The 22,799-nt window shown below is 40.0% G+C and overlaps 1 protein-coding gene and 1 non-coding gene across 3 annotated transcripts in view; both read right to left on the bottom strand.

Annotated features, from left to right (window-relative positions):
• Window positions 1–22,799, bottom strand: part of KLHL1 (kelch like family member 1) — a 267,853-nt gene that overhangs the window by 119,614 nt on the left and 125,440 nt on the right. The window lies entirely within an intron of this gene.
• LOC142597230 (U2 spliceosomal RNA) lies at window positions 17,999–18,185 on the bottom strand. The gene has a single exon (XR_012832047.1). It is a non-coding gene; the product is annotated as a U2 spliceosomal RNA (small nuclear RNA).

Here is a 22,799-nt window from a genome sequence, read left to right as displayed (position 1 = left end):
CCTTGAAAAGCAAGTCCTGTGGCGACATGGCACCCCAGAAAGAATTGAGTCAGACAACAGGACTCATTTCTGAAACAACCTCATAGACACCTGGGTCAAAGAGCATGGCATTGAGTGGGTATATCACATCCCCTATCATGCACCAGCCTCCATGAAAATCGAGCGATACAATGGACTGTTAAAGACTACCCTGAGAGCAATGGGTGGTGGGACATTCAAACATTGGGATACACTGTTAGTGAAAGCCACCTGGTTAGTCAACACCAGGGGATCTGCCAACTGAGCTGGCCCTGCCCAATCAAAACTTTTACATATTTTAGAAGGAGATAAACTCCCTGTAGTGCACATAAAAAATATGCTGGGGAAGACAGTCTGGGTTACTCATGCCTTGGGCAAAGACAAACCGATTTGTGGGATCGTTTTTGCTCAAGGACCTGGGTGCACTTGGTGGGAAATGCGAAAGGATGGGGAAGTCCAATGTGTACCTCAAGGGAATTTGATTTTGGGTGAAAATAGCCAATGAACTGAATTGAATGATGTTAATTGCTATAAAATACTGTATGGCATCTCTTTTATGGTTGCTATGTGCTCTATTAATGGTATTACTGTAAGAATCGCCCAAATTAATGAAGAATGAACTTTGATGAATTCAGGCAAAGTGCAGTAGTGTTGGAACCAGAACTGGCTTCAGCATGCAACAATCCAACACCGCACACCATGTCTCCTGCTCTGAAAGACTGTGATGACAGATGGAGCCCAAAGTCATGGGCTAAATGAACTCAATGGACATTTTAGAGGGATGGGCCATAGATAAAGGGAATATCTGTGTGTATATATCAAGATAGGGGAAGTGGTGGTGATTAATTAGAATGGATTGGAAAGGGTAGGACCTGGGCATGACGTAGATGGTATAGAATAAGGGGTGGATACTGTCCTGGTTTTGGCTGGGATAGAGTTAAATTTCTTCTTAGTAGCTGGCATAGTGCTGTGTTTTGGATTTAGTAGGAGAAGAATGTTGATAACACACTGATGTTTTAGTTGTTGCTAAGTAATGCTTATGCTAGTGTCCTGGTTTCGGCTGGGATAGAGTTAATTTTCTTCCTAGCAGCAGGCATAGTGCTGTGTTTTGGATTTAGTAGGAGAAGAATGTTGATAACACACTGATGTTTTAGTTGTTGCTAAGTAATGCTTATGCTAGTGTCCTGGTTTCGGCTGGGATAGAGTTAATTTTCTTCCTAGCAGCAGGCATAGTGCTGTGTTTTGGATTTAGTAGGAGAAGAATGTTGATAACATGCTGATGTTTGTTGTTGTTGCTGAGTACTGCTTATGCTAGTCAAGGACTTTTTCAGCTTCCCATGCTCTGCCAGGCGCACAAGAAACTGGGAGGGGGCACAGCCAGAATAGTTGATCCAAACTGACCAAAGGGCTATTCCATACCATATGACGTCATGCTCAGTATATAAACTGGGGGGGGGTGGCCAGGGAGCAGCGATCGCTGCTCGGGAACTGTCTGGGTATCGGTCAGCGGGTGGTGAGCAATTGCATTGTGCATCACTTGCTTCGTGTATCATTATTATTATTATCATTATTATACTGTTACTATTAGCATTACTATTTTACTTTATTTCAATTATTAAACTGTTCTTCTCTCAACCCAGGAGTGTTTCTCACTCTTACTCCTCCAATTCTCTCCCCCATCCCATCGGGGTAGGGGGAGTGAGCGAGCGGCTGCGTGGTGCTTAGTTGCTGGCTGGGGTTAAACCACGACAGTCCTTTTTGGCGCCCAACGTGGGGCTTGAGATAACAACAGATTAATCAGAGTGTATTAAGGAGTCTGTTAACAGTTGCCGGTCACGATATTAGTTCTTCTGATCAGCACCATGTTCTTTTTTTTGCAGCACGCGTTAAAGCTTGCTGTCAGTTTGTGTAGTGTGCTATGCTCTGCAGTGATTCATGATCTTTTGCTTGGGAGGTTCCTTATCAAAGCCCTGACCTTGAGCATTCTTTGGTATTTGGGTTTCATACAGAAGTCACTACTGTACTTTGGGTACTACCTCATAGAGAGAGTTAGCAATTATACTTCTTACTCTGAGAGGCTTGTTGTGGAGGAAATACAGAATGGCACCTTTGCTGCTTTCTTCTATGATGTTTCCTCCTTCATTACAACAACTTTCCAGTATCTTGAACACCCCTGGGCAGTTAAGATACTTCTGTTGATACTTCTTGGGAATGTTGTTTCCGTTTTGATAAAGGTCAGTAAGCAGTTTAAAAATACCATCCAGAGATCTACCCCAAGGCTGGATAGTTATGAGTGGCAGGGTGTGTGGGATCGTATGCGCAAGTACCTAGGGCAGTGGGGACCTCCAGTGTTTTGGAACTTCACCCCTGAACAAGTGCAGAATCCTGAAGAACTAGTAAAGTATTTGGAAGAAGTATGTTGTCACCCTGGCAACTCCAAAGAGACACAACTCATTGCAACATGCTGGGGACTGGCCCATGCTTATAGAGCCCTGTTCAACACTATTCAGTACCCTCAAGGGAAAGAGAGGGTCTCTGGATCTGATGACAAAACAACAGGCACTGTGGCTACTCCAACCACAGCCATGAGCACTGTGGCTACTCCAACCACAGCCACAAGCACTGCAGCTACTCCAACACCCACCACAGGCACTGCGGCTACTCCAACACCCACCACAGGTACTGCAGCCACTCCAACCCCAGTGGCAGGCACTGCGGCTAAACCAGAGAACCAACCTGCACCGGTATCAGTTGCCCCTATACAGAAGAAGAAATACATGAGGAAATCAGTTCGTTTAGTAAGGGATGAAGATGAACCAGGGCCATCACGAGAACCAGAGGAGGAAGAACCCATAAATGAGATGGTGACCACCCGATCCCTATCCCTGAGTGAGCTGCGAGATATGCGAAAAGATTTCGGTCGTCATCCAGGCGAGCACATCATCACCTGGCTGCTCCGATGCTGGGATAACGGGGCCAGTAGCCTGGATTTAGAGGGTGGGGAAGCCAAGCAGCTGGGATCCCTTTCCAGGGAAGGGGGCATTGACAAAGCAATTGGAAAAGGGGCAAAACCGCTCAGCCTCTGGAGGCGACTTCTGTCAAGCGTGAAGGAAAGGTATCCCTTCAAGGAGGATGTTTTATACCGCCCAAGCAAATGGACCACCGTAGAGAAAGGTATCCAGTACCTGAGGGAATTAGGTGTGCTGGAGGTGATTTACAGTGACCTGAATGATGAGCAGTTAACCAAAGACCCAGATGAAGTCAGGTGCACACAATCCATGTGGCGGAAGGTGGTACGGAGCGCACCAGCATCGTATTCCAACTCGTTGGCAATACTAGCCTGGAAAGACGACAAGGCACCAACGGTGGATGAAGTGGCTAGACAACTCCGGGACTACGAAGAAAAGCTCTCTTCCTCCCTACGGGCCTGTGTCTCGGCTGTGGAAAAACTGTCTGAAAAAATGTGCCAAGAGTTCCAACAACTCAGAGAGGATCTGTCCTACTCCCCACCTGCACGGACCAGTGTCTCAGCCATTAGGAGTCAACGTCCCTATGCTCAAGAGAGAGGATATAGAGGATACACACCACGGGGCACCCTGTGGTTTTACCTGCGTGATTATGGAGAGGACATGAGAAAGTGGGATGGAAAACCCACCTCAACCTTAGAGGCACGGGTGCGTGAGTTGCAAGGAAAAACTATTAGAAAAGGCGGTTCTCCCAGGAAAATTGCAGCTCCAGTTTCCAGTGAGCAGTTCCCGAGACAGAGTAAGAGGGCTAATTTTACTTCCGACCTTGATCAGGGAACTTTTGATTCACATTTACAGGAAGTGAACAACGAATACTGTGACCAGTGTTAGAGGGGCCCTGCCTCCAGCCAGGTGGAGGAAAGGGACAACCGGGTTTACTGGACTGTGTGGATTCGATGGCCTGGAACGTCAGACCCACAGGAGTATAAGGCTCTAGTGGACACTGGTGCACAGTGCACGCTAATGCCATCAAACTATAGAGGGGCAGAACCCATTTGTATTTCTGGAGTGACAGGGGGATCCCAACAGCTCACTGTACTGGAAGCTGAAGTGAGCCTAACTGGGAATGAGTGGCAAAAGCACCCCATTGTGACTGGCCCAGATGCTCCGTGCATCCTTGGCATAGACTACCTCAGGAGAGGGTATTTCAAGGACCCAAAAGGGTACCGGTGGGCTTTTGGTATAGCTGCTTTGGAGACAGAGGAAATTAAACAGTTGTCCACCTTGCCCGGTCTCTCAGAGGACCCTTCAATTGTAGGGTTGCTGAAGGTTGAGGAACAACAGGTGCCAATTGCTACCACAACTGTGCACAGGCGGCAATATCGCACCAACCGAGACTCCCTGATTCCCATCCATAACCTGATTCGTCGACTGGAGAGCCAGGGAGTGATCAGCAAGACTCGCTCACCCTTTAACAGTCCCATATGGCCAGTGCGAAAGTCTAATGGGGAGTGGAGACTAACAGTGGACTATCGTGGCCTGAACGAAGTTACACCGCCGCTGAGTGCTGCCGTGCCAGACATGCTAGAACTTCAATATGAACTGGAGTCAAAGGCAGCTAAGTGGTATGCCACAATTGATATTGCTAATGCATTTTTCTCCATCCCTTTGGCAGCAGAGTGCAGACCCCAGTTTGCTTTTACCTGGAGGGGTGTTCAGTACACCTGGAACCGACTGCCCCAGGGGTGGAAGCACAGCCCCACCATTTGCCATGGACTGATCCAGACAGCACTGGAACAGGGTGAAGCTCCAGAACATCTGCAGTACATTGATGACATCATTGTGTGGGGCAATACAGCAGAAGAAGTTTTTGAGAAGGGAAAGAAAATAGTCCAAATCCTTCTGAAGGCTGGTTTTGCCATAAAACAGAGTAAGGTCAAGGGGCCTGCACAGGAGATCCAGTTTTTAGGAATAAAATGGCAAGATGGACGTCGTCAGATCCCAATGGATGTGATCAACAAAATAACGGCTATGTCCCCACCAACTAGCAAAAAGGAAACACAAGCTTTCTAAGGCGTTGTGGGGTTTTGGAGAATGCATATTCCAAATTACAGCCAGATCGTAAGCCCTCTCTATCAAGTGACCCGGAAGAAGAATGAATTCAAATGGGGCCCTGAGCAACAACAAGCCTTTGAACAAATTAAACGTGAGATAGTTCATGCAGTAGCCCTTGGGCCAGTGCGGGCAGGGCAGGATATTAAAAATGTGCTCTACACCGCAGCCGGGGAGAATGGCCCTACCTGGAGCCTCTGGCAGAAAGCACCAGGGGAGACTCGAGGTCGACCCCTAGGGTTTTGGAGTCGGGGATACAGAGGATCCGAAGCCCGCTATACTCCAACTGAGAAAGAGATACTGGCAGCATATGAAGGGGTTCGAGCTGCTTCAGAAGTGGTTGGTACTGAAGCACAGCTCCTGCTGGCACCCCGACTGCCGGTGTTGGGCTGGATGTTCAAAGGGAGGGTCCCCTCTACACATCATGCAACTGATGCTACATGGAGTAAGTGGGTTGCATTGATCACACAACGGGCTCGAATAGGAAACCCCAGTCGCCCAGGAATCTTGGAAGTGATCATGGACTGGCCAGAAGGAAAAAATCTTAGAATGTCACCAGAGGAGGAGGTGACACGTGCTGAAGAGGCCCCACTGTATAATAAATTGCCAGAAAATGAAAAGCAATATGCCTTGTTCACTGATGGGTCCTGTCGTCTTGTGGGAAAGCATCGGAGGTGGAAAGCTGCTGTATGGAGTCCTATACGACAAGTCGCAGAAACTGCTGAAGGAGAAGGGGAGTCGAGTCAGTTTGCAGAGGTGAAAGCCATCCAGCTGGCTTTAGATATTGCTGAAAGAGAAAAGTGGCCAGTCCTTTATCTCTCTACTGACTCATGGATGGTGGCAAATGCCCTGTGGGGGTGGCTGCAGCAATGGAAGCAGAGCAACTGGCAGCGCAGAGGCAAACCAATCTGGGCTGCCGCATTGTGGCAAGATATTGCTGCCCGGGTAGAGAACCTGGTTGTAAAAGTTCGTCATGTAGATGCTCATGTACCTAAGAGTCGGGCCACTGAAGAACATCAAAACAACCAGCAAGTAGATCAGGCTGCTAAGATTGAAGTGGCTCAGGTGGATTTGGACTGGCAACATAAGGGTGAATTATTTATAGCTCGGTGGGCCCATGACGCCTCAGGCCATCAAGGAAGGGATGCAACGTATAAATGGGCTCGTGATCGAGGGGTGGACTTAACTATGGACAGTATTGCACAGGTTATTCATGAGTGTGAAACATGCGCTGCAATCAAGCAAGCCAAGCAGTTCAAGCCCCTTGGGTATAGTGAACGATGGCTGAAATATAAATATGGGGAGGCCTGGCAGATTGATTACATCACGCTCCCACAGACCCACCAAGGCAAGCGCTATGTGCTCACCATGGTGGAAGCAACCACTGGGTGGTTGGAAACATATCCCGTGCCCCATGCCACCACCCGGAACACCATCCTGGGCCTTGAAAAGCAAGTCCTGTGGCGACATGGCACCCCAGAAAGAATTGAGTCAGACAACGGGACTCATTTCCGAAACAACCTCATAGACACCTGGGCCAAAGAGCACGGCATTGAGTGGGTGTATCACATCCCTTACCATGCACCAGCCTCCGGGAAAATTGAGCGATACAATGGATTGTTAAAGACTACCCTGAGAGCAATGGGTGGTGGGACGTTTAAACATTGGGATACGCATTTAGCAAAAGCCACCTGGTTAGTCAACACCAGGGGATCTGCCAATCGAGCTGGCCCTGCCCAATCAAAACTTTTACGTACTGTAGAAGGAGATAAAGTTCCTGTAGTGCACATGAAAAATATGCTGGGGAAGACAGTCTGGGTTACTTCCCCCTCTGGCAAAGGCAAACCCATTCGTGGGATTGCTTTTGCTCAAGGACCTGGGTGCACTTGGTGGGTGATGCGAAAGGATGGGGAAGCCCAATGTGTACCTCAAGGGAATTTGATTTTGGGTGAAAATAGCCAATGAACTGAATTGTATAATATTAATTGCTTTATAATACTGTATGTTATCTCTTAACTATATGTTATCTCTTAACTGCATGTTAATATAATAATATAGTAGGTTAATATTAAGTATATAATACTATATATTATGATTGCTATATGCCGCATCAATGGTATTGCAGTAAGAATTGCCCAGCTTAATGAAAATGAACTTTGATGAAACCATGTTGGAATGAGAACTGACTTCAGCATGCAACAGTCCAACACTGCACACCACCTCTTCTGCTCTGAAAGACTGTGATGACAGATGGAACCCAAAGTCATGGGCTAAATGAACTCAATGGACATTTTAGAGGGATGGGCCATAAACGAAGGGAATGATATCTGTGTGTATATCAAGATAGGGAAAGCGGTGGTGATTAATTGGAACACAGTGGAAAGGGGAGGGCCTGTGCATGACGTAGATGGTATAGAATAAGGGGTGGATACTGTCCTGGTTTCGGCTGGGATAGAGTTAATTTTCTTCCTAGCAGCAGGCATAGTGCTGTGTTTTGGATTTAGTAGGAGAAGAATGTTGATAACATGCTGATGTTTTTTGTTGTTGCTGAGTACTGCTTATGCTAGTCAAGGACTTTTTCAGCTTCCCATGCTCTGCCAGGCGCACAAGAAACTGGGAGGGGGCACAGCCAGAATAGTTGATCCAAACTGACCAAAGGGCTATTCCATACCATATGACGTCATGCTCAGTATATAAACTGGGGGGGGTTGGCCGGGGAGCAGCGATCGCTGCTCGGGAACTGTCTGGGTATCGGTCGGCGGGTGGCGAGCAATTGCATTGTGCATCACTTGCTTCGTGTATCATTATTATTATTATCATTATTATACTGTTACTATTAGCATTACTATTTTACTTTATTTCAATTATTAAACTGTTCTTATCTCAGCCCAGGAGTGTTTCTCACTCTTACTCCTCCAATTCTCTCCCCCATCCCATCGGGGTAGGGGGAGTGAGCGAGCGGCTGCGTGGTGCTTAGTTGCTGGCTGGGGTTAAACCACGACAGCTAGTCAAGGACTTTTCAGCTTCCCATACTCTGCCAGGTGCACAAGTAAATGGCAGGGGGCACAGCCAGGATAGTTGGTCCAAACTGACCCAAGGGCTATTCCATACCATATGATGTCATGCTCAGTATATAAACTGGGGGGGGAGTTGGCCAGGGGGCAGCAATCGCTGCTCGGGAACTGTCTGGGTATCGGTCAGTGGGTGGTGAGCAATGGCATTGTGCATCACTTGCTTTGTGTATTAATATTACTATTATTATTATTATATTTTTAGTATTATTATTTTACTTCATTTGATTTCAGTTATTAAACTGTTTTTATCTCAACCGAGGAGGTTTCTTACTCTTACTCTTCTGATTCTCTCCCCCTTCCCACCGGGGCAGGGGGAGTGAACGAGCGGCTGTGTGGTGCTTAGTTGCTGGCTGGGGTTAAACCACAACATCAAAGGACTTTTGGAAATGCAAGTACACAATAGAAAATTTGTCACAGACTCCCACAGACTTGTGAAGTGGGGTTTACCTTACCAAAATTTCTTTCACTCTGTTCCATTGTTTTAATCTGCCTGTTCTCCTTTATTATGGTTTAACCAATTTATACAGAAATCAAGCTGATTGTTTTCTGGCTCTTTGTGGGACTTTTCTTTTTTTTTTCTCTTTGCTTTCTCACTGCTGTCAAATTTATCAGCTTCCATTTTTCTCTTACCAAAGACAACTTAGATGTTAGGTTACATATCACAGCTAATACTTCCTTCAGAATACTTGGATCAATACCAAATGTTCTTAGTGACCTGTCAGCATTCATATAATTTTGAGATAATTATTCTGACTTATCTACATAAAAAGCAAGAATAAGTTAATTTATGGTCTAAGACCCTTGGTAACAAATATGAATATAAACAACTCATTTAAATTTCTGTCTTTTGCCTTATCTACCTTGAACATTTGTATTAAATCTGTTTTATCTCAGCCTTACAGATGCTCTCTCAAGATTTTTGCTTTTAACGTTTTCAAGAAGAATAGAATCCAAAAGCCAAACTGGTTGCTAAGGCTCCCTACGTAGTGCATGAGCAAAGTTAGTCACTAAACAGCAAGCCAAAATCCTGTACAGTGAAGAGGTTGCTACTTTGAACCTGCCAAAAGGAAACACAACATCTAGTGACATCTTTGTATCCCACTTTCTTTGTGCAGTGAAGATGCTCACATTACGAAGTAAAAATCCTCTCTGGAAAGCAAGCCACAAAATCTTCACAAAACATGTGGTATTAGTAGTATTATGTCTATGTTTCAAACAGTTTAATAATTCAAATACCTATCTGAGAAGTTTTAGGGCATAAGACAAGCCTTACTCTGAATGAATTCACTTCATCAGCTCCCAAGAAAATATTCTAAGTGTTCATGAACAAGACAGTGCACTCCCACTGAAGCTGATTTTGAACATATTTCTGTGCATGAACATTTTTGCCATAGATATTGAACTGACTATTCAATCAAGAATCAATTATTAAACTTTTCAAATCTTAAATCATTTATCTTAATCAGATTTAGAACCCTATCTAATGCTAGTTCTTTGGGATACAGTTTCTTAGGAGGAGTTCCTAATCATAACTCAAGCCTTATTAAGTCAGGAAATAAAAGATCAAAAAGGGCTTAACTGCTTTAATTCTGTATGGACAGAAGACAGTGTCATAGACAGTGCAGAACAGAGTAGTAAGTGGACTAAACAGGGTCCACTCAATGAAATGAATGTCGTGCACTTGTGCTATACGGCTTTGAGTTCTGTGCTTCCCATTCTTTTTGTCACAGACTAATTCCTCCTCCAAGTAACTTTGGGGTATTTTCATATTGACTTAAATTTGCTAATTTGTCTCAGCACAGGAACACAGGATAGACACATAGTATAATGTAACTGCACATTTTTATCCTGTGAACACTACCAGGAAAAATCTCTCTGAGCCAGGACACAAGGCTCAGGCTTGGACGAAACATGCAAAAAGCTGAAGGTGATGATAAACTCGCGCTGCTCTTGTCCCTTGTCAATTTGAATTAAAAATAAAACCAGACAGCAGTAGATATCATTCTGCATTTCTACTTCATTGTACAGCAACAACCTGAATGAAAAAGAATCAAAGTATCTATATTTTCATATATTTACTTTTTCCAGCAGGTACTTTACAAAAATCTTTAAGAGGTACTGAATTAGGTAATGCATTTCCAAAATATATTCCAGATATGTCTAATTACTCCTAAAAAGGAATAGATTTTTACTAATTGTACAATAAATAAGTCAGTTACAACACATCTCAGCAGGTCCTGATGGATATAACAGATTAAGAAAGTTAAGAACTAAGGTTATTTTAACATATGTTATTCAAATCTAATTTAACTACCAAAAAAAAAAAGGTGGATTTTAATTCAGAAATTTATTCTACAGAATTTTTTAAACTATGCTGAAATGTTTAAAATTTGTAATAAGAAAAACACAAGTGTTTAAAAACATGCTTGCAAAATCCTTTCTGTGGAAGCACATGATGAAACCAACTTTTATGAGAAAGTCATGGCGATAAATTTCTAAGATTTACAGCAAATAGGAAAGCAATCAGGTGTACTTCTGAATTACTTCTTAGAACACACCTTTTAAAAGTTATAGTCAAATCCTAATTAATATAAAGTTTTAACCACCCCTAGGAATTTCACAACTCTATCTCAGATTTTGTCTAACCCTAAGGAAAGCAATAACAACCATCAGAATGATCTCTGAGTAGGTTTTACATCTGAATTAAATTGGCTTAAAGAGAAAGTTTGGATATCTCTAAAATACTGACCCTCAGAATGCTAGCAGAGAAGTTTAGCATTATTTTTAGTGCTTGCTCTGTGTTTCAATATATGGCTTGTCTTTAGGGTCAGTGTGCTCAGTGTTTATGAAAGGCACTAGACTGATGGAAGATTGATTGGTTTTGGATACAATCTTGTCAGAGGTCCAATTCAGAGTAGAAATAGATGTTTCATAACAGTTAGTGATTTCCACAGTTTTGACTGTTTTCCCGCATGTGGAGAGATTATATGTGCAAATTGTTATCTTCTAAATATGTAGTTTAATTAGCATGTGCTTCACTACTTATTAACTCCACAGTTTGCCCATTATAGAACTACACTATAGTAATGCAGTAAAATTTAGAGTTATACTCCTATGTTGAGAATTTGTGGTTTTTAACCAGAACTTTTAACCAGAATTCATTTGCAGAATGTGCTTAGTTTACAAAGTCACCTGTCTAGCAGCTACTATTTCATCATAATTTACAAGAATTACTGCATTTCTTTGAAATTACCTTCATTTCAATGACATGAATAGAATGTCCAAAATTATGTATATTATTGATTAAACTGCGTTTTTTGTAATGGGAGCTTGGACAGTAAGACCATAAATGTATATATAAATATACAAGTGCATGTGACATGTTTGTATATATGTATATACATACACATATATAGCCACTCTGAAGACATTCCACCATAGGGTTTTGAATCTGATCTGAATCATAGCTCTAATCTCATGAAAATAAACAACAACAAAAAAGAATCACTACTGATGGAATAAATTCTACTGAAAATTGAAAATTACAGGATGTCACAAAGAATTACATCTGCATATTCTGTGAATATTACATTTTTCCTTGATTGGACAGCAATGAAATGTGGTAAATTTAGACTCAATGCATCAGGTTGACTTACAAAACAGAATTAGAAAATAATTCAGGTAGAAGGAAACCTCTGGAGGTCATCTAGTCCAACCCTTGCTCAAATCAAGGCTAATTTCAAACATAGGTCAGGATGCTCAGGGCCTTGTTGAGTCTAGCTTTGAATAATTCCAAGTACAGATTCTACAGCTTCTCTGAGAAAACTGCTACAATGAGTACTGCTATCACTGTGAAGAAATGGTTTTCACTTGGAAATTGCCACTTGGGACTGTTGGCCAATGTCCTCTCATTGTGCACCTTCAAGAAGAGAATGATCTTATCTTTTCTATAACCCCTGATAGGTAGCTGAAAATACTGAGTCCCCCTTAGCTTTCTTTTCTTCACAAATGTCCCCTCAGGTTTTTTTCGAATATTATGTGCTTCCTGCTTCGGCTTCATGGCTGGGTCAATTCGCTCTTGAATTGAAATGCCACCAACTGGAAAATGCATTCCAGTTAAGGCATCATGAGTCCTGGGTAGAGTAGAATAATTATTTCTTTCAACCTGGTGTCTAATGCAACTGAGTACGTGGTCAGTTTTCATAGAGATGCAGCACAAAATTTCGTCAGAAGAAAAATTCTGAATAGTTTCAATAGTGAGCCTACACCGTTAAAAACTGATAATGTTAACCAGAGCTACATGTTATTCAGATGGTCTGCAGACTGTGTGTTGCTCTCCATTTGGCAACATAAAGATCTGTATAATATCTTTATGTTAAACCAAAAGTTATAACAAAATAGTTCATGTAATAATAGATTAAGATAAACACAAAAAAGTAATTCTGGTATGTTTCATGAACATGACAAACGGGAACATGGATTAACTTTTACAAGTATTCCATAAAATGCAGAGCATCCTAGGTTAAAATAAAAACAAAAAAACCCAAAACTAAAACAAACCCCAAAACAACAACAACAACAACAAAAAACCCCACAAAAATACCTGAGACATAATAAAAGAAAAACAGCCTCGATTCGGCTTCAACTTATTCATAGTAAACTACAACATTACTGCCAGTTAACAGCCCTGCTGTGTGAATTAACTATATGGGGGGGCATGCATCAGCACCTTCTTGGCACATACTTAAAGTTTATTAAATGCTAAAATAAAAAGGATATAATTGTCTGAATAACATGAGAGATTATAAATATCTCACATATTTATATAAATACATATCTGTGCATGCAAAAAGAAATTAAACCAATCCAAAGTAAGGCATTGCAATTATTAATTTACTTATCCCATACAGTATTCTTCTGTCTTATTTTCCACTTTATTCTATTTCAGTAATGTGAACAATATCACTAAATTATCTTTTGGCTTTTCTGCTATCCACACAGAAAGAAATATCTTTAAAACAAAACGTAAAATAGTAAATTTCAGATAAAGCAGCAAAAATCGTAAGAAAAAGTTTCCTGTGATTTTGCCAAGTATTTAATTTTTTTTTTTCCTGTTTTGATTTTTTTTCCTAACGTCTTCAATCTTCACATTGACATAAGGAAACAAACACGAAACACTTTAAAATAATAACCTTCCTTTAAAATGAGCAAAATTGAAGAAACTGTGCCTGGCAGGTCTCAGATGCCAAATTAACACTGGGCCATTAGAATGATCTCAGAGCTATCCTAACCTAAAGCATGCATAGGGCTGCTTAAAAGATGGCTTCCATTGACAACACCCTTACAATGTTCTTCCATTTTCTTTTTCATTATTTCCTCACTCCTTTTAAGGAAATTCTGATGTGCTGGGTAAAGAGAGCTCATTGAGATTATCTTGATAAGTTAAAATATTTTCCAATCACTTACTGCTGTTCGTAGTATTTCAGACTTTAGTAGTGGACTTAGAATACTTTCAGAAAGGCATGCTTGTAAAAAGGTCCATATCAGCAACTAATACATGGCCTCTTCTGGGACTATTATATACAACCCGGGAAGCAGTTCCCAATGTTTTCTGTACATTAAAAAATATTAGATATAGTTATGTAAAGATATACTTATGTAAACAATTGAATGTGCCCTACTGCAATGTATTCTGCTGTTTTGAAATTTTAACTAATGCCTTAAAAACCTAATTCTGGGTAGGATACAGAAGAAGGGGATTGGACTATACTACCTGTAGGGAAATCTTTAATGAAACACAATTGAAACTATTAATTCTCTTTAACCTTTGTATTTTTGCGAAAAGCAATTTCCCTACCCATCTGACTGTGATAGCAGCATCATAAGGCTTTGCTCTGCTTTGTTTAACCCTACTGCAAACAGCAGCTACACTGACTAGATATAACTCTGCTGAAAGTGGTTGCAGTGTGGGATATTTCTTTTATTAATGTTAGCAGTGCACAGCACTTCACCTTCTGAACAATTATATTGCTGTCAAGCACAAAACATTTTTTCTTACAATGATAAAAAAACCTGACAGGTCCAGAGCTACTGAAGACTTTGCACTAGACTATAGTAATCCATCACTGCCACTGGCACAATTCTTTTCTGTGAAACTGCAGAACTAAACAAATACATTTTGCTAATTTACATCACTTTTACATTTCTTTTGTAAGTTAACTAGCATAAACAGAAATTGCATCTCAACTCCTTAATTGCAATAGGAAGTGATACATAAAAGGGCCAGATATACCTTAATTTCACAAATTGAAAAAAGTCTCTGCAATTCTATTAATCTATCCAGTTCAGAAACCACTTTGGAATAGGTCCCTTCCTTGCTGCGCCCTTCCAGAGCAAGTAAAAGGAATTTCCTGATACTCTCCACAATGCAGTTTTGTACATAAGTACTGTAACACCAGTACTTATGCCAGAAGTTAGAGTACACCAGTGAAACCTCCTGCATTTTGGCAGACCGATTTAAATTATCAGAAGTACAAAATAACATGTCAGAATTAACAGGATCTCAAATTAATAGAATTAAAATAGATGAAAAACCTTTTGATTTTTAATATTTGAGTCTTCACAGTAGGATCTATTTTATAAATCATGTCAGATTAATTTCTTGAGCATCCTTGTCTAGGCAACTCATTGTAAGCAGGGAAGACTACAGAATTCTACCACATACGTAAGAAAATAAAACACAACAGACATTGATGGAAACACACTGCTCAGAGAAGATGAGTTGAGCTTGATACACATTTTCATGATTAACTTTGCAAAACTATATAGATTTAATTAAGTAAATCATTGTTAAACTGAAATAAAAAAGATTAAAAAAAATTGTGACCTCAAAAAGAGTACTTGTCAAAAATAATTTAATGAAGATGTAGTCACAGAATAAAGTGGGAGAACTTAGAGTCTTTTTTCCCTATTTACTCTAAAGATGATGAAATATTCCAGTGGACACAAAAGCTTACACTCTGCACCAGGACTGCAGATTGGATCCACAATAAAAAGAATTAATGAAATTCAAAATTTTTAACAGAATTCCTCTATTTACAAATTAACACCCTTAATGTTGTGCAGAATACTCCACAAATCTGATTAAACTAAAATTCTATTTGGTGACAGTTCAGAAATGAGAATTAAATAAACACAGGGCAATGTAAAAATAAAAGATTTTGGTAGTGCAATCACATTGAAGCAGCACCACCTAGAACAGATCACAGTCTAAACGACAGGAAGGAAAGTTACAAAAATGAACAACTAGGAAATAAGTTCTTCTTTACATTTATATATGAAATCTACATTAACAGGAACAAATGCAGAATGTTTTGTCTCTTGCATTCCTTAGTTAAATAAACCCATAAGCCCCCTTCCAAAAGCTTTCTCATCCTAGGCATCTCTGATCCCAGCATGCTAGAAACCTGTTAGAAACAATTTGCATAATTATAAAGCATATAACATTGTCATACTGAAAACAGAAGACTTGTTAATAAGAAGGAAAGAAACACAATAGTTGTGCATTTTTCAGGTTTACTGTATTCTAGGTATTGGCTAACCTTTGTGTGTGTTTAGAGTGTGTTGTATAGAGATATATAATGGAAATGAAAAGGATATCCTTTCTTCTAAGCTAAATCAATGTACAGTCTTTACACACAACTGTTGACAACCAAAAATGTATTATACATGACAGTGTTTATAACTCACTGTTCTTAAATCAATCCACAAGAGCTTTTCTATTATAAAAGAAATGAATGAGTGAAATTATAACCTGCTCCCTTAGAAAATAAATACATGTGCTGAATAAATATGAAATCACAATAGCAAATAAGAAATCACTGCTTACTCAAGTAATGAAAATGGAGTAACTGTCCTTGTTTATTTAGAACTATATGCACCACTGTCATAGTTTAACCCAGTAGGCAGCTAAACACTACACATATATTTGCTCACCCCTCCTCCTTCCCCAGTGGGATGGGGGAGAGAATTAGGAAAGAAAAGTAAAATTTGTCAGTTGAGATAAAGATAGTTTAATAGGACAGAAAACAAAGGGAAAATAATAATAACAACAACAACAATAAAGGAATATACAAAAGAAGTGATACACAATGCAAGTGCTCACCACCCGCTGACTGACACCCAGCCAGTTCCCGAGCAGTGATCGCTGCCCCCTGGCCAACTCCCCGCAGCTTATATACTGAGCATGACGTCATACGGTACAGAATAGCCCTTTGGTCAGTTTGGATCAACTGTCCTGGCTCTGCCCCCTCCCAGCTTCTCGTGCACCTGGCAGAGCATGGGAAGCTGAAAATGTCCTTGACTAGTGTAAGCAGTACTTAGCAACAACTAAAACATCAGTGTGTTATCAGCATTATTCTTATACTAAATCCAAAACACAGCACTATGCCTGCTACCAGGAAGAAAATTAACTCTATCCCAGCTGAAACCAGGAGAACTACTAGAATTTAATGTCTTTGTTTCAAAGAATGACTGGAAACTACTGAAAACAACTTAAATACTGTGGCAACTTCTTAAATAGCTACGCCCTGGAGCACAATCCAGAAGCCTCCGTTCAGTGCCTAGGATTTCTACATAGAATCATAAAATCATAGAATCGTTTAGGTTGGAAAAGACCTTTAAGATCATCCAGTCTAACCATTAACCTAACATTACCATGTCCACACAAAACCAATTCAGGGTAGACTAGACTAAACCATGTCCCAAAGTGCCACATCTACCCGTTTTTTGAATGCTTCCAGGGATGCTGACTCCACCACCTCTCTGGGCAGCCTGTTCCAATGCTTGACTACCCTTTCTGTGAAGAAATTTCTCCTAATATCCAAGCTAAACCTCCCCTGGCACAGCTTGAGCCCATTTCCCCTTGTCCTATCGCTAACTACATGGGAGAAGAGACCAACACCCACCTCACTACAACCTCCTTTCAGGTAGCTGTAGAGAGAGATAAGGTCTCCCCTCAGCCTCCTCTTCTCCAGACTAAACAACCCCAGTTCCCTCAGCCGCTCCTCATAAGGCCTGTGCTCCAGACCCTTCACCAGCTTTGTTGCCCTTCTCTGGACACACTTCAGCACCTCAATGTCTTTCTTGTAGTGAGGGGCCCAAAACTGGACACAGTAGTCCAGGTGTGGCCTCACCAGCGCCGAGTACAGGGGCACAATCACTTCCCTGCTCCTTCTGGCCACACTATTCCTGATACAAGCCAGGATGCTGTTGGCCGCCTTGGCCACCTGGGCACACTGCTGGTTCATGTTCAGCCAGCTGTCAACCAGCACCCCCAGGTCCTTTTCCACAAGGCAGCTTTCCAGCCACTCTTCCCCAAGCCTGTAGCATTGCATGGGGTTGTTGTGACCCAAGTGCAGGACCTGGCACTTGGCCTTGTTAAACCTCATACAGTTGGCCTCAGCCCATCGATCCAGCCTGTCCAGGTCCCTCTGCAGGGCCATCCTACCCTCCAGCAGATCGACACTCCCACCCAACTTGGTGTCATCTGCAAACTTACTGAGGGTGCACTCAACCCCCTCATGTAGATCATTAATAAAGCTATTAAACAAGACTGGCCCCAAAACTGAGCCCTGGGGAACACCGCTCGTGACCGGCTGCCAACTGGACTTAACTCCGTTCACCGCTACTCTCTGGGCTCGGCCACCCAACCAGTTTTTTACCCAGCATAGACTATGCCTGTCCAAGCCATGAGCTGCCAGCTTCCCAAGGAGAATATTATGGGAGACGGTGTCAAAGGCTTTGCTGAGGTCCAGGTAGATGACGTCCACAGCCTCTCCTTCGTCCACCAGACAGGTCACCAGGTCACAGAAGGAGATCAGGTTGGTTAAGCAGGACCTGCCTTTCATGAACCCATGCTGGCTGGGAAAAAATTTTATAGTCCTCTCATCGAGGACGTATCAGATATTAAACTGATAAGAACAGATACTACGCACTGTACACTGTACAAAGAAATCTAAACAGTGAAATCCAAACAGTTGTAGTGAATGGGGCTACATCTGGCTAGCAACTGGTCACCAGCGGTGTTCCTCAGGGCTCAGTTCTAGGGCCATGTCTGTTGAATAATTTTATCAGTGACAGAGAAAGCTTGGACACCAATCTTAGACTAGGCATCTAACATTAATATGACCAAGTCATGCAAGCTAACTCTCACTCTTCATTTTTATTCTGAATTTTAAAAGGTGAAGACAAATTTTGCACTGATGTAAGTATGAATTCATAGATGACCTAATATTTATTTTATTGGGAGAAAGCTATTTATTACTGAAAATTATGTTTTGCAATGAAAACTGAAAATTAGATGTAGGCTGTATGGGATTTTTTTAATGCTAAATTGTTTATTTAAACTTATTAGAAATACTTAATAGTAAATTTTGCTGGTCTAAAGTTGTATCATTTTCTGCAGTAGCATTCAGCTCCAGATACACTATTCTAAAGCCATTAATAAAAGCAGAACACAAAAAAGAATTATCATTGTTTCTATTAGTGTAAATTTACCATCTGAATTCTGCAACAGGATTGAAGTTCAGTTTAAATGACGCTGCATATTGTAGACATTTTACACAGGCCTGTATTTGTGGATGGAAAGATAAATTCCCAAGTATGCAAGAAAAAAAGAAGTTTCAGGCTTTACCATTCTTAGAGAAAACCATCCGGTAGCACTTTCTTTTATAAATATACCTTAGAAACATTTTAGCTGTAAACAAACCTTGCAACTCTTTCTTTAGTGAAAAGGAAACTGTTCTTTATTATCACCATGACATAATGGCAGCAGCTAAAAGTATTGAATGTCAGGTAAACTACTAACCATCTGAATTTAAATTTGGATAGCTTTCAATATGTAACATCTAGAGTAGTTCTTTTCTCCAGTATCAGAAATACTGATGCTTTATTTATATAAATCAATCCTTTATTCTCTGGAGAGAATCCTTATGTGGATTTATATGAATTTACATACTTCTGTACAGAAGTTTTTTATTCCATATATTAAATTATTCTTCAAACTAAATAAGGTATTTTGTTTGTTTAGGGCTACATAAGATATGTGTGAGTATCATACCTTCATGGTACTGAAAACTTGACAATCAGGGCTTCAAAAGAATAGTTATACACTAAGAAAGACTACAGAACCAATAGAGCTTTAAGTTAAATTCCTTGCATCTTTCTCTTAGTAAACACACCCAAACAATCTTCCTGTTGACTGAACTGCAACATACTCCTGTGCGTCAACAAATTCTGCATACCTTCTGTGAGAAAAAAGTCTTTTATCGATTGCCTCTAAGTTTTGGGTGACTATCTGCTTCCTACTCAGCTAAGGAATTTCCTATCCTCTCTGATAATGTGGATTCCTTGTTTAGCAAAATCTCTCTGACAACACCCTGAACTCCAAAATGTTGCCTTTGCTGAGCTACCTGTTAAGGAGAATTTGGCCTTCCTCCTGTACAATTCCACTTTACTCAGTTTTCGGTATTCATGACTAACAAAAAGGCAGACTGTTTTCCCATTGCACTTTTTTAACAGGACAGAAGATCTATCAAGCACTAACAAGGAAACGAATAGATTAGCATCTCACAGATATTTAGAATTAAAGCCAAGAAGACCAGTTAGATCATTAATCTAATTTCTTGTATATCAAATATATTCTGCACATACAGTTCATCAATTACCCTGGGACTAAGAATAATTTCTGCTTTGCCTAGATTTTATTCAAATGCATTCAATCTTGAGATGACAATATCTAGAGATGGAGAATTCAACACTTTTCTCTGCAGCTACTCCAGTTTATTCCAGTGTTCTTGATGGAAAAGTGTACCTTATTTACAATCTGTCTAAACTGAATTGGCTCTTGCTAGGATTTCTCAACTAGATTAAAGAGCTCTTTAGTTCACAGTAGTTTCTCCCTGTGGAGATACACTGTAATAAAGTACATCATCTTCTCTTCTTTTTAATAAGCTGAAATAGCCTGAGCACTCTAAGACATTAATTGCAAGACATTTTCTCTTGTCCTGTAATCCTGTGTGTCATTCTTCACACCCACCAAATGTCAAGTGCTATTTAAAAATAGTGACATAAGAACTACACAAAATATTCCAAAATCCACTGTCACATTCAGAGATAAGCTATTATTTTGCCTCAGCCCCACACTTGGTCTTCTGCAGCTAAAATGTCCAGACAGCACATATCACATTTTACTGAAATGAAAATGTATTAGCTCTATTCTTTTTCCTTTTTCAAAGAAATCTCAATCTTATTAAAGAAAGATGTTGGATATGTCTGACATGATCTCACCTTGGCAAACCTCGTGTGTTTGTACATGTAATGTGTATATATATGTAGATATGTATACAGGTATATATACACATATCTGAATATGTATGTCGTGTATATATACATATGAACAAAGTTCAAAGATCTAAATATCCTCAAGATCCTAGTCCTTAATCTGCTGGGTCCAGTTGACTAGTTTATTACAATACCTTTTTTTTTCCTTTTGCAATCCAAGAATGTTAAGTACCACCCATTCTTCATTTATCCTTCATTTTAAGTAAAGTTTGCTCATCATCAGATGAATCAATTCTATCTTCAACAACTACTGTTGCAATGATGCTCTTGCATTATGAGGTCATCAACTTACTCTGGCTTAGAAACTATTTGGTAAAGAAACCTGGCAGCTACTACATCCAGAAATGACTGGCTCCTACTTTTATTAGCAATATTTATTTCCTACACTTTGTATGTTAGTGAAGTTCAAATCTTCCATAATTACAATCCCTAGTAATATCTCTCACTTTTACAACTTAACAGACAACAGCATCCATTTACAAATCTGTTCTGTTAGTCTCTAACAGACACTTTTCTCTATTTTAATATGCTTCCCTTTTCAGTTTATCAGAACCTGTTTGATATGTGCCATCCCTTATTATTTCTCTGCCTGTCACTCCATTTACCATTTTTACTTCTCACTTCCTTTCTTTAATGAATAAGCCATATCCTCTCACACCTGTGGAAGACATGAACAATAATCAAGTTGTTGTTGACATGTATAAAATCTAGTTTCACACACGAACTCATAAAAGCTTTTCTAGTTAGCTGATCTGTCTTAACATTAGTGCATGAATAATTACATAGCACTAGCATTTGAGCTTCTTGTCCATTACAGTTCCCTGTGTTCTAGCTTTTTTCTCTTGGCCCTTCTTACCTACAGTTCCATTTCAAATTCAGACCCTTCATTCTTCATCTTTCTGCTCTAGGGTATATAACTCATTTGTGGGCACATTAAAAAATAATTAGTTTGTTAGTGTTAAGTAATCAATCCAGGCAGTTCTCCACGGTTGCTGTTTCTCATGATTATTTATTGCCCTGCCAATCTTGTATCATCCATAGACTTTATCAGCAGTGATTTTTATTTTCTTCCAAATTACAGATGATGAAAACATTGACTAGAACCAAACCCACTATAATAATATCATAATACCATAGAATAACTAGATGGATTTTCTCTCAAGGAATTTTTATTTCTATTGACCTTAGAATCACTTCAAAATGTCATCGACGGAAATCATCCTTCTGTCAATGCTCTGCTATCTGTCAAATCAACTGAGAATGGAGGCAAAACTTGTATGATGGGAAAAGGATAGCAAGAAACAGCAATTTGGCATAAAGGGTAAGCATAACCTTTGTTTTCCTTGACTACAACAAATCATTAACATCAACGTGAGATCAGCCTTCATCAAGCATTAAACATAGTCAATGGTACTTCAGCTTACTTTCAGGTTACTAGATTTACACTGTTAAATTTATTAGAACAGGGGTTTGGGTTTGGGGGGTTTTTTGGTGGTTTTTTTTTTTTAATAAATAAACTCTCCTTTGCATGGTAGAGGATACTAACATTATGCATAAGCAAAAAACCCCAGATGTACTCTGAGAATTACTATCAAGGTAAATAATATATATAACCACTCTCAAGATAAATTTTTTATATATATATATATTTATAAAATGCTAACTCAAATCTTCTTAATACTTAAAGTCATAAAATTACCCTCTAGAGTAATATTTTTTAAAGCGTTTTTTTGGTTAAACAATAAGCCAAGTATGTTCTTATTTTAAATAAACCACCAGAGGGAGTTCTATGAATAAAATAGGAATATTGACAACAAACATGAACCTTTGGAACAAGAGTTTAAATATGCAACTGCCACAGCTTACACTTTTTATTGAGCACTAAAATTTTTAGTCAAGCCTATGTCAAGAAAATGAGTGTTTAGTAACCATGGATTCAACCTGAAGTTGGAATTTCCAGTGTTCCAAAACAATGGTATAGGGGAGAATGAAATGAAACTATTTGATACTAACTCTAATCTTTGTGGCAAGAGTATTTCTGAGTAATTACTGAAATAAATTAAATTTAACCATAAGAGTTAACTGCCAGTCTTTTATTATGGGCAGTGCAGTGGTACAGAACATCCTCACAAGTTCAGGTTTTAGCACCATCAGTGCTAAGTGGCAGATTTCCCAAACATTTTCTTGGTAATGTTTTCCTTACGGAAGACACTCAGATTATACCAAT

This window comes from Pelecanus crispus, chromosome 1, assembly GCF_030463565.1.
Source record: "Pelecanus crispus isolate bPelCri1 chromosome 1, bPelCri1.pri, whole genome shotgun sequence".
NCBI classification, from domain to species: Eukaryota; Metazoa; Chordata; class Aves; order Pelecaniformes; family Pelecanidae; genus Pelecanus; species Pelecanus crispus.
Note: the sequence above shows the minus strand (reverse complement) of the source record. Positions and strands in the feature narration are given on the sequence as shown.